Source organism: Pongo abelii, chromosome 11, assembly GCF_028885655.2.
Source record: "Pongo abelii isolate AG06213 chromosome 11, NHGRI_mPonAbe1-v2.0_pri, whole genome shotgun sequence".
NCBI lineage: Eukaryota > Metazoa > Chordata > Mammalia > Primates > Hominidae > Pongo > Pongo abelii.
This window is the reverse complement of record NC_071996.2, coordinates 113,399,544-113,411,960: the sequence shown is the minus strand read 5'-3', so window position 1 is coordinate 113,411,960 and position 12,417 is coordinate 113,399,544. Positions and strand designations below refer to the sequence as shown.

General features: G+C 41.1%; 1 protein-coding gene across 9 annotated transcripts in view; it reads left to right on the top strand.

Moving 5' to 3' along the window:
- KANSL1L (KAT8 regulatory NSL complex subunit 1 like) overlaps nucleotides 1–12,417 on the top strand; it is a 151,137-nt gene that overhangs the window by 96,257 nt on the left and 42,463 nt on the right. The window lies entirely within an intron of this gene.

The following is a 12,417-nucleotide window of genomic DNA, read 5'->3' as shown; positions in this document are numbered from 1 at the left end:
AAACACAAATGTACTACATATTTGTCTCATAAATATTTGCTTAGAAGAAGAAAATCTGCACAGCTGTCAGTTATTTTGGAAGAAGTAACATTGCTTTCCTTTTTAGGTTTGATATTTATTAATCTTGTTGAGTGCTCCTTTTTCTTCTAGAACATAAGCAATACAATTTTAGATGCTCATGCTTACAATTTTTACAAATTAAGTATACTTCATTAGAAACATTCATTTTGTAAAACATATTTTTCATGTGTGAACAAAATAATGGGTATACTTCTTTTAGTGTACTTCTAAACCAGCTGTGATGAAAAGCAAAATAAGTTATCTCTAGTTCTTGCTGGATATGCTTCCCCCTGACAATTATGTTAGATTTCTTAATATATCAAAGGAAAGAAATTATTGATACTACTATTTAATATTGTTTCTGATTATCATTACGTTATCTATTTAAATATGTTTATTAAAATAAAGATGCTTTGTTTTATTAGGAACCAATTTTAAGCTCTTTTATCAGGGTCCAATTATAAATAAGAATGTGGATTCTGAGAAATTAGCTTTCATTAAAAGACTTTTCCTGCTAGGCGTGGTGGCTTATGCCTGTAATCCCAGTACTTTGGGAGGCCAAGGCAGAGGGATCACTTGAGGTCAAGAGTTCGAGACTGGCCTGGCCAACATGGCAAAACCCCATCTGTACTAAAAATACAAAAATTAGCCCAGCGTGAAAAATACAAAAATTTGCCCAGCGTGGTGGCAGGTGCCTGTAATCCCATCCACTAGGGAGGCTGAGGCAGTAAATCTGATTCCAAAGCCCATGTTCTTTTTATAAACATTTATAGCAACAAAAATAAACCAAACCTTTTGTGGGCCTGAAATCAGTAAAGACAGTATATTTCAGGGTTTGTAAGGTTAGAGGTATTAGGAAATATATAGAAAAGATGGGTTTTGAAAGATAAGCAGAGTTTTGAAGGTTATGGTGAAGAGAAAAAAAGGGTTTTAAGTGAATAATTGGAACAAAGATGAAAAAGGTGATGGAGAATAGCAAATTCTGTTACCCTCAGCTTATCTCCCATATTGTCAGCCCAATAATTATTTACCTTTCTAAACTTAATTTCAATGTCATTTCTCTCAGGAAGCCTGCCTTGACATGCCCAGAATGGTATATATATTGTTATAGCACCCTGTTTTAACCTTGCTAAGTTGGAATTTATTATATTATTTTATAATCATTTCTTTTCTGACTTTTCAGAAAAAAATATGGTATGTTTTCAGAGAATAGGGGCTGTATCTTTTTATTTCCAGATCTACAGGGCCTTGAAGAGTACCTGTCTGATAGAATGTGCTCAATAAATAATTGTTTAATGTGTTAAAGAATTAATGAAGTGGAACATAGGAAAATATTTAAAAGGCAATAGAGAATTGGAACTGTGTGTGTGTGTGTGTGTGTGTGTGTGTGTGTTTCCTAGATTTGCCTACTGCTGTGGTCTAGAATAGTGATATTCCATATCCCATAGAACTTTCTTTTTTTTCTTTATGGAAAGTCTTGAGAACCATAGAACTTTCTGTAATGATTCAAATGCTCTATAAATCTATACTGTCCAATATGGTAGCTCCTAGACACGTGTAGCTATTGAGCACACGAAACATGGCTTATGTAATTGAGGAACCTAGTGGTTTTTTTTTTTTTCATTTTTTTTTAGAAGTCTCGCTGTGTTGCCCAAGCTGGTCTTAAACTCCTGAGCTCAAGTGATCCTCCTGCCTTAGCCTCCCAAAGTGCTGGGATTACAGATGTGAGCTACTGTGCCCATACTGAATATTTAATTTATTTTGTTTTTATTAATTTTAATTTAAGTAGCCACATGTGGGTAATGGCTACCAAATTGGACAGCACAGATGTAGACTCAGACTTATCCTGATAAGTAATCAGTATGTCTGGAACTCATATTTTTTTTTCTAATACCATTTCCTACTAAAAGGAATCGGGGATTTCTGGAGAAATGGCTGGTCTCCAGGGCTGGGGAAGAAAAGGTATGATTATCCTGGAACATCATAATGTTAACAGAAAGCAAGGAAGTGTTTAAAAAAATGATAAAGGCATGTTGAAAGAACACAGAAGCTAGCTTGAAGAGGCCCCTACTGGCCAAATCTAGGACTATTTGGCATCAAAATAAATAAGGACAATATTGAACCATTGAAAAAATAGGAACTCATAAGTCCATACTGATGATAGATAAATTGGTGAAAAGGAAAACTTTTCCATATGCTAGGATGCTGATTAACAAATGTGGAATAAACAGTCAAATTAGAGAATCATTTTGCAATCGTCATAGTAAAGATTGACTGGACAAGAATCATTAATGGGTATAAATCTGGGATCAGGATTGAGGAGAGGTTTGATGAGGAACAAGATATTTTCATGATCTTAAATCAGGGGTCCCCAGTCCTCTGGTCACAGACCAGTACTGGACCATGGCATGTTAGAAATAGGTCACACAGCAGGAGGTGAGCAGCAGCTGAGCGAGCATTACCGCCTGAGCTCTGCCTCCTGTCAGATCAGTGACGGGAACTCATGGGAACTCAAACCCTATTGTGAACTGTGCATCTGAGGGATGTAAGTTGTGTGCTCCTTATGAGAATCTAAAGCCTGATGATTTGAAGTAGAACAGTTTCATCCTGAAACCATCTCCCCATCTCCTACACCCCCAATCTCCTGTCTGTGGAAAAATTGCTTTACATGAAACTGGTCCCTGTTGCCAAAAAAGTTGGGGACTGCTGTCTTAAAGTGCCTCCTGCCAGTTGCCAGGGGGCATATAGTAACTATATATAGAGAAACAAACAATACTTTGCCTGAGTGATCAAAACTACTGTCACCTGTGAGGGAGGATAACACGGTGTAGTATTCTGACTAGAAATGTATAACCTGAATTTAATCATGAGTAAATATCAGACAAAGCCAAAATCAGACATATAGTGTTAAAAAACAACTGGCCAGTATTCTTTTAAAAATGTCAATGTCATGAAAGCCAAGAAAGGCTAAGGACTTGTTCTAGATTGAAAGAGACGCTAAAAAGATACATGACAACTAAATGAATATATGATCTAGAGCAGCATTCTTTTCAAGGGAAAAAAATTATTGGGACAATTGAGGAAACTAGACTATTGATAGTAGATTAGACAAAATATTTTATTAATGTTGAATTCCCTGAATATTATTGTTTTTGCAGTTATGTAAGAAAATATCCTTATTCTATGAAATACACATTGAAATATTAAGGGTAAAGTGGCTAAGGCATCCATTGTATATAATAAATAAACTTCCCTTCTGGAATGGTACCAGCCATGTGCAACCAAAAAGAGAGGGGAGTGAAATATTTAAAATATTGAAAAGCAAAAACAAATGCTGTAGTGGGCAGAATTGTGTCTCCCCGCCACCACCCTGAAAGATATGTCTATGTCCTAACTCCTGGTTCCTAGGAATGTAACTGTTATGGGTTGAACTGTGTCCCTAAGAACTCTTATATTGAAGTTCTAACAGCTAGCACCTCAGAATATGACCTAATTTGGAAATTGGGTCGTTAAAGATGTAATTAGTTAAGATGAAGTAATCAGGGTGGTCCCTAATCCAATATGACTGATGTCCTTATAAAAAGGGGTAATTTTGGTCGGGCATGGCAGCTCATGCTGTAATCCCAACACTTTGGGAGGCCGAGGCGGGTGGATCACCTGAGGTCAGGAGTTTGAGACCAGCCTGGCCAACATGACAAAATCCCATCTCTACTAAAAAATACAAAAATTAGCCAGGCATCATGGTTCGTGCCTGTAGTCCCAGCTACTTGGGAGGCTGAAGCATGAGAATCGCTTGAACCTGAGAGGCGGAGGTTGCAGCAAGCTGAGATCATGCCACTGCATTCCAGCCTGGGTGACAGAGTGAGACTCTGTCTCTAAATAAATAAATAATTAAAAAAATAAAAATGAAAAGGGGGAATTTAGACACAGATGCATGCATACAGGGTGAATGCCACATAAACATGAAAGTTGAGGTCAGAATGACACTTCTACAAGCCGAGGAACACCAAAGATTGGTGTTACTCTGTTGCCCAGGCTGGAGTGCAGTGGCACAATCTCAGCTCACTGCAACCTCCACCTCCCGGGTTCAAGCAATTTTCCTGCCTCAGCCTCCCAAGTAGCTAGGATTACAGGTGCCCGCCACCACACCCGGCTAATTTTTGTATTTTTAGTAGAGATGGGGTTTCACCATGTTGGCCAGGCTGGACTCAAACTCCTGACCTCGTGATCCACCCGCCTCGGCCTCCCAAAGTGCTGGGATTACAGGCATGAGCCACTGCGCCTGGCTACATATTTTTTATTTAAAAAAAATTTTATTGTGGTAAAATACATATAACATATACATATAACAGAGCAAACACCAGAAGATAGAGGATAGGCCTAACGGAGTCTTCCTCTTAGTCCTCAAAAGAAACCAATCCTGCTGACATCTTGATTTGACTTCTAGCCTCCAGAACTGTTATTTCAGCCACTCAGTTGTGGCATTTTGTTATGACACACCTAGCAAACTAATAAGTGGACATTTTTGTTAGTAAGGTCTTTGTAGTTGCAATTAAGGATCTTGAGATGAGATCATTTTGAATTTAGAATGGGTCCTAAATCTAGTGGTTGGTGTCCTTATAAGAGAAAGGAGAGGGCCGGGTGCAGTGGCTCACGCCTGTAATCCCAGCACTTTGGGAGGCCGAGGCGGGCGGATCACGAGGTCAGAAGATTGAGACCATCCTGGCTAACACGGTGAAATCCCATCTCTACTAAAAAATACAAAAAATTAGCCGGGCGTTGTGGCGGGCGCCTGTAGTCCCAGCTACTGGGTGGTGGGGCTGAGGCAGGAGAATGGTGTGAACCCGGGAGGCGGAGCTTGCAGTGAGCGGAGATCGCGCCACTGCACTTCAGCCTGGGTGACAGGTTGAGACTCCATCTCCAAAAAAAAAAAAAAAAAGAGAACGGAGAAAGAGATTTGAGACACAGAGAAGGCTATATGAAGATGAAGGCAGAGATATGAGTTATGCTTCCACAAGTTAAAGAACGTCAGGGGCCAAGCAGGCACAGTGGCTCACGCCTGTAATCTCAGCACTTTGGGAGGCTGAGGCAGGCAGATCATTTGAGGTCAGGAGTTCCAAACCAGCCTGACCAACGTGGTGAAACCCTGTCTCTACTAAAAATACAAAAGTTAGCCGGGTGTGGTGGCAGGTGCCTGTAATCCCAGCTACTCGGGAGGCTGGCTGAGACAGGAGAATTACTTGAACCCGGAAAGCAGAGGTTACCGTGAGCAGGGATCCTACCACTGCACTCCAGCCTGGGTGACAGAGTGAGACTCTGTCTCAAAAAAAAAAAAAAAAAAAAAAAAGAATGTCAGGGGCAATAAATAAATAAATTAAATTAAATTAAAATCAAGGTGTTGGCAGAAAAAGTAAAATTTAAATTTAATTTAATTTTAAAAAAAGAATGCCAGGAGCCACAGAAACTGAATGAGTCAAGGAAGGATTCTCCCCTAGAGCCATCAGAGGGAGTGTAGCCCTGCCAACATATCAATTTCAGATTTGTCCTTCACAACTATGAGAGAATTAATTTCTGTTGCTTTAAATCACTCGTCTTATGGTAATTTATTATGGCAGCCCTAGGAAACTTATACAGAGTTTGATGCCAGGAAGTAAGGTGCTGATGTAACAAATACTTAATGGTGGAAGTGGCTTTGGAACTGGGTAATGAGCAAAGGCTGGAAGAATTTTAAGGTGCATGATAGGGAAAAGCCTAGGTTTTGTGAGAGATCAGAAGGAAATGAGGAAAATGAAAGACAAAGCTGCTGTTATCTTAGAGAATATGTATATCATCATGAACAGAATTTGCTAGAAACATGAATGTTAAAGGTGCCTTTGGTGAAGTTTCAGAAGAAAATGGGGGACACGTTATTAGAAACTGGAGGGAAGGCCATCCTTGTTATAAAGTGGCAGAAAACTTGGCTGAATTATATTCTACTGTGAGGTGGAAAATAGAACTTTTAAGCAATGAACTTGGATATTTAGCTGAGGAAATTTCCAAGTAAAGTGTGGGATTTGTTATCTGGTTTCTCCTTGCTTGTAGTAGAATATGAGAGGAAAGAGATAAAGTGAGTAAGGAGCTGTTAGGTTAAAAGCAACCAGAGCTTGATGATTTGGAAAATTCTCAGGCTATTACAAAAAGTGATATAGCTTGCTCTGGGGATTACCCAGAGAAGAGACAAACTTTTGCTGGGAAGATTAGGTATATAACTCATGGATCCAATCAATCATCTAAGCAGAAGCCAGGAACAGAGATAGAGTTATCCAGAAAGAATTTTGAGAGAACACTCCTGTCTTAATGACATGGATTCCCTTGACATATGTGAGAATCCCACAAAGATTTTGAGAATTTTATACCTGAAGCAACACTACCGGCTTAAACCAAAAGGGGCAAAGATGAGACAAAATGAAAAAGGTTGTCAGACCCCCAAAATTTTACAGGCAGGAAATGCACTGATAGAACAACTCAGCTGCAAACACTTACTACCTGCCAATAAAAAGGAAGGTAAATCAGACCTAAATGTGAAAGGAAAACAGTAAACTTCTAGAAGAAAACACAGGAGAATGTCTTCATGTCCTCGGGGTGACTGACTTCTTAAACAGAATACAAATATCACTAATCAGAAAATATTGCTAATTTGGGCTTTGTTAATTATGAACTAATTTTCATCAAAGACAGCATTAAGACAATAGAGTATACACTGAGTGAAGACATTTGCATTCTCTGTGTGTGTGGGTGTATATATATTCAACAAAGATTTTATATCCTGAATATATGTATATATTTTTAAATGGCTAAACAAGAAAAAAGAGATAACCTAATTAAAAATAGGCATAAATACAGTTACATACTTTAAAATAGTAAAGTGGTAACTTTTGTTATATGTATTTTACCACAATAAAAAATTTTTTAAATAAAAAATATGTAGCCGGGCGCGGTGGCTCACGCCTGTAATCCCAGCACTTTGGGAGTCTGAGGCGGGTGGATCACGAGGTCAGGAGTTTGAGACCAGCGTGGCCAACGTGGTGAAACCCCATCTCTACTAAAAATACAAAAATTAGCCGGGTGTGGTGGCGGGCGCCTGTAATCCCAGCTACTTGGGAGGCTGAGGCAGGAAAATTGCTTGAATCCGGGAGGCGGAGGTTGCAGTGAGCTGAGATTGTACCACTGCACTCCAGCCTGGGCAGCAGAGCAAGACTCCATCTCTAAATAAATAAATAAATAAAAATAAAATAAAATAAAAATATACATAATACTTGAACAGATCTTTTGTAAAAGAGGATATCCAAATGGCCAATAAACATATGAAATGTGTTTAAAATCATTGCTTATCAAGGAAATGCAATTAATGCTACATCAATTTTTTTTTTTTGGAGACAGGGTCTCACTCTGTCACCCAGGCTGGAGTGCAGTGCAGTGAAGTGATCTCAGCTCACTGCAGCCTCAACCTCCAGGGCTCAAGCTCTCAAACAATCCTCCCACCTCAGCCTCTGGAGTAGCTGAGATGACTGGCACATGCCACCACGCCTGGCCAATTTTTCCTTTATATTTTTTGCAGAGATGGGGTTTCGTCATATTGCCCAGGCTGGTCTCGAACTTCTGAGCTCAAGTATCTGCCCACCTTGGCCTCTCAAAGTGCTGGGATTACAGGCGTGTACCACTGCACCCAGACTAACATACATCTATTCTTATAATCCAGCAATTCCACTCTTAAGAACTCATCCAGGAATAATGAATACATATACACACAAAGGCTCTCCAGAGAAAGAGAGCAATAGAATATATATAGATATATAGGAGAAGATTTATTATGGGAATTGGCTCACATCATTATGGAGACCAAGAAGTTTCATAATATGCTGTCTGCCAGCTGGAGAACTAGGAAAACCAGTGGTGTAATTCAGTCCAAGTCCGGAGCCCTAGAACCAGGGGGAGGAGGATGCCTTGGTATTAAGTCCTGGAGTCTAAAGGCCAGAGATCCAGGAACACTGATGTCTGACTGAAGGCCACAGAAGATGAATGTCCCAGCTTAAGAAGAAAGGGAATTTGCCCTTCCTCTGCCTTTTTGTTTTATTTGTGCTATCATCAGATTAGGGAGGGTGATCTTCTCTACTCACTCTACTGATTCAAATGTTAATCTGTTTTGAAAACACCCTCACAGACACACCTAGAAATAATGTTTTACCAGCTTTCTGGGCATCCATTCACCTAGCCAACCTGACACATAAAATTAACCATCACAGGGCTCATAACAGCTTTACTCATCAAAGCCCCAAACACAAAGTAATCTAAATGCCCACCAGCAGAATTGTGGTATAATTATACAGCAATAAAAAGGATGGACTACTGATAAAACAACAAAGATGTATCTCCCAGACAATATGTTGAGTGAAAGAAGAGAGAACAGGCTTGGTGTGGTGGCCAATGCCTTTAATCCCAACACTTTGGGAAGGCTGATGGGGGAGGATCACTTGAGCCCAGGAGTTCAAGACCACCCTAGGCAACAAAGTGACACCCTGTCTCTACAAAAAAAAAAAAAAAAAATTAGCCAGGTGTGGTGGTGAGGACCTGTGGTCCCAGCCACACAGGAGGCTGAGGCAGGAGGCTTGCTTAAAGGAAGTTGAGGCTGCAGTGAACCGTATCTGTGCCACTGCACTCCAGTCTGGGTGACAGAGTCAGACCCTGTCTCAAAAAAAAAAAAAAAAAAAGTACTCTGATAAATACAAATAAAACTTACAGTGATGATAGAAATGAGAACTGTAGTTACTTCAGTGGAGCGTAGGGGAGAGTGTAGAAGTTGACCAGGAAAGGGCACAATCTAGGTTTTTGAGTTGGAAATGTGTCATACCCTTGGTGGTGGTTACCAGGGCATATACCTATGTAAAAATTCATTATGCTGTATATCTTTGCCATAGAAATGGGCATGTGCCGCATGCTGCACATTCAGAGTAGCCTATCCCCGTTGTTTTGGCCATCTATTGTTGCATAACAAACTATCCCCAAATGTAGTGATTTAAAACCATTTTCTATTATCTTTCATGATTCTGTGGATTACCTAAGTAGTTATTCTTCAGCCTTGCCTAAGGTCTCTCCTACAGTTGTAGTAAGATTGTGACTGGGGTTAGCCATCTGGATGCTTGGATGGGCTGGAATAGCTAGGCTTCCTTCACTCTCTGTGCCTCTCAAAAATGCAAATATAGAAGCTAGCAGTTCTTCTTAAGACTTAATCCTAGAACTAGCACAGTGTTTTTCTGCTTAATTTATTAAAGTGACACAGTGTGGGATTTAATTTAGGAGGGACTATACAAGGGCAAGAATACTGGGAGTCATGGTTCATTGGGGCTGTAATTGAAAACTACTACAGTCCATCCTCTGGTTCCCTCTTTCATATGTAAAAACCATTTAACACCTTCCTTCCAAGACCCCTGATGTCTCAACCCATTATGGCATTAGGCTCAGGCTTGAAGTCTTGGAACTCATCATCAAGAATTATGTCCATGGCTGGGCGCAGTGGCTCAAATGCCTGTTATCCCAGCACTTTGGGAGGCTGAGGAGGGTGGATCACCTGAGGTCAGGAGTTTGAGACCAGCCTGGCCAACATGGTGAAACCCCTACTCTTCTAAAAATACAAATATTAGCCCAGTGTGGTGGTGCACGCCTATAATCCCAGCTACTTGGGAGGCTGAGGCTGGAGAATCCCTTGAATCTGGGAGGCGGAGGTTGCAGTGAGCCGAGATCGCGCCACTGCACTCTAGCCTGGATGGCAGAGCAAAACTCTGTATCAAAAAAAAAAAAAAAAAAAAAAGAATCATGTCCAGGCACCTCAATTGAGAGGTAGACAAACCTTTCTGAGGTGTTAATGAAGGGTCTTACAGTCTCATCCTTAGATCTTGACACTGAGGCCACGGTTTTACTGGCAGTTCCCTGGATTTGATCTTTTACTGATACCATGTCTAACTGTGAGAATTTTTTGGTGTGTGGAGTAGCTGGAAATGAGAAACAGTCTTATTTTTGAACCAGAAAGTACTGGCTCTGTTTTCTCTAACTTCTGCTTGAAAATGTAACAGATTCTTTTTTTTTTTTTTTTTTTTTTTGAGACAGAGTCGTGCTCTGTCATCCAGGCTGGAGTGCAGTGGTGCGATCTCGGCTCACTGCAACCTCCGCCTCCCAGGTCAAGTGATTTTCCTGCCTCAGCCTCCCCAGTAGCTAGGATTACAGGCACCACCACCACGCCGGGCTAATTTTTGTATTTTTAGTAGAGATGGGGTTTCACCATGTTGGCCATGCTGGTCTTGAACTCCTAACCTCAGGTGATCCACCTACCCAAAGTGCTGGGATTACAGACGTAAGCCACCATGCTTGGCCTAACAGCTTCTTTTTAAGATCATCCTACACCATCCATACTTTATCATAGGCAATTAAATGAAACCATTTGGCCCTTTGCACATTCTGCCTAGAAACCTTAGCTAGCTCTATGAGTTCATAATGTACTCCTTCTATATTACACCTTTTTGTAAGGAAGTGTTACACTAATTTTTCTGTTTTTTTTTTTTTTGGTGGGGGAGGGATGAGGTCACACTGTGTCACCCAGCCTGGAGTGTGGTGGTACGATCATAGCTCACTGCAGCCTCGACCTCCCAGGCTCAAGCAGTCCTCCCACCTCAGCCTCCCAAGTAGCTGGTACAAGCATGTACTGCCACACCCAGCTAATTTTTAATTTTTTATAGAGACAGGGTCTTTCTATGTTGCCTAGGCTTGTCTTGAACTCCTGGGCTCAAAAAATGACCTTCCTGCATTAGCCTTCCAAAGTGCTAGGATTACAGGCATAAGCCACTGCCCTCGCCTAATTTTTCTACTAGAGCAATAGATGGAAGAGATAGAGGTAAACTGATAGGAATAATTATTTAGAATAATTATTTGCAGAGGTTATGATTCCTTTGCTAGACAGGATTAATAAAAAGCATAAATTGTTATGCATTTTTACTTGACTTTGCTCATTTTACAACACTAATGATAATGTCAAATAATAATAGCTAATATTTATTAAGCAATAATGTGTCAGGCATCATTTTAATTTCTGTATTAGTCCATATTCATGCCGCTGATAAAGACATACCTGAAAGTGGGTAATTTATACAGGAAAAAGGATTTAATGGACTTACAGTTCTACATGGCTGGGGACACCTTGCAATCATGGTGGAAGGCAAGGAGGAGCAAGTCATGTCTTAACGTAGATGGCAGTAGGCAAAGAGAGAGAGAACTTGTGCAGGGGAACTCTTCTTTTTAAAACCATCAGATCTTGTGAGACTTATTCACTATCACAAGAACAGCAAGACTTGCCCCCGTTTCAATTACCTCCCACCGATCCCTCCCACAACATGTGGGAATTCAAGATGAGATTTGAGTGAGGACACAGCCAAACCATATCATTCCACCCCGACCCCTCCCAAATCTCATGTCCTCACATTTCAAAACCAATCATGCCTTCCCAGCAGTCCTCAAAGTCTTAACTCATTTCAGCATTAACTCAGAAGTCCACAGTCCAAAGTCTCATTCGAAATAAGGCAATTCCTTTCACCTATGAGCCTGTAAAATCAAAAGCAGGTTGGTTACTTCATAGATACAATGAGGGTACAGTCATTGGGTAAATATGGCCATTCCAAATGGGAAAAATTGGCCAAAAAAAAAGGGGGCTACAGGCCCCATACAAGTCCAAAATCCAGCAGGGCAGTCAAATATTAAAGCTCCAGAATGATCTCTTTGACTCTATGTCTCACACCCAGGCCACACTGATGCAAGAGGTGGGCTCCCATGGCCTTGGGCTCCTGTGGCTTTGCAGAGTATAGCCCCCTTCCTGGCTGCTTTCACAGTCTGGCGTTGAGTGTCTGCAGCTTTTCTGGGCACATAGTGCAAGCTGTCTGCAGTTCTACCATTCTGGAGTCTGAAGGACAATGGCCCTCTTCTCACAGCTCCACTAGGTGGTGCCCCAGTAGGGGCTGTTTGTGGGGGCTCTGACCCAACATTTCCCTTCTGCACTCCCCTAGCAGAGGTTCTCCATGAGCACTCCACCCCTGCAGCAAATTTCTGCCTGGACATCCAGATGTTTCCATACATCTTCTGAAATCTAGACAGAGGTCCCAAACCTCTTGACTTCTGTGCACTTGCAGGCTCAACACCATGTGGAAACTGCCAAGGTTTGGGGCTTGCACCCTCTGAAGCCACAGCCTGAGCTCTACATTGACCCCTTTCAGCCATGACTGGAGCAGCTGGGACACAGGGCCCCAAGTTCCTAGGCTGCACACGTACAGCGACCCTGGG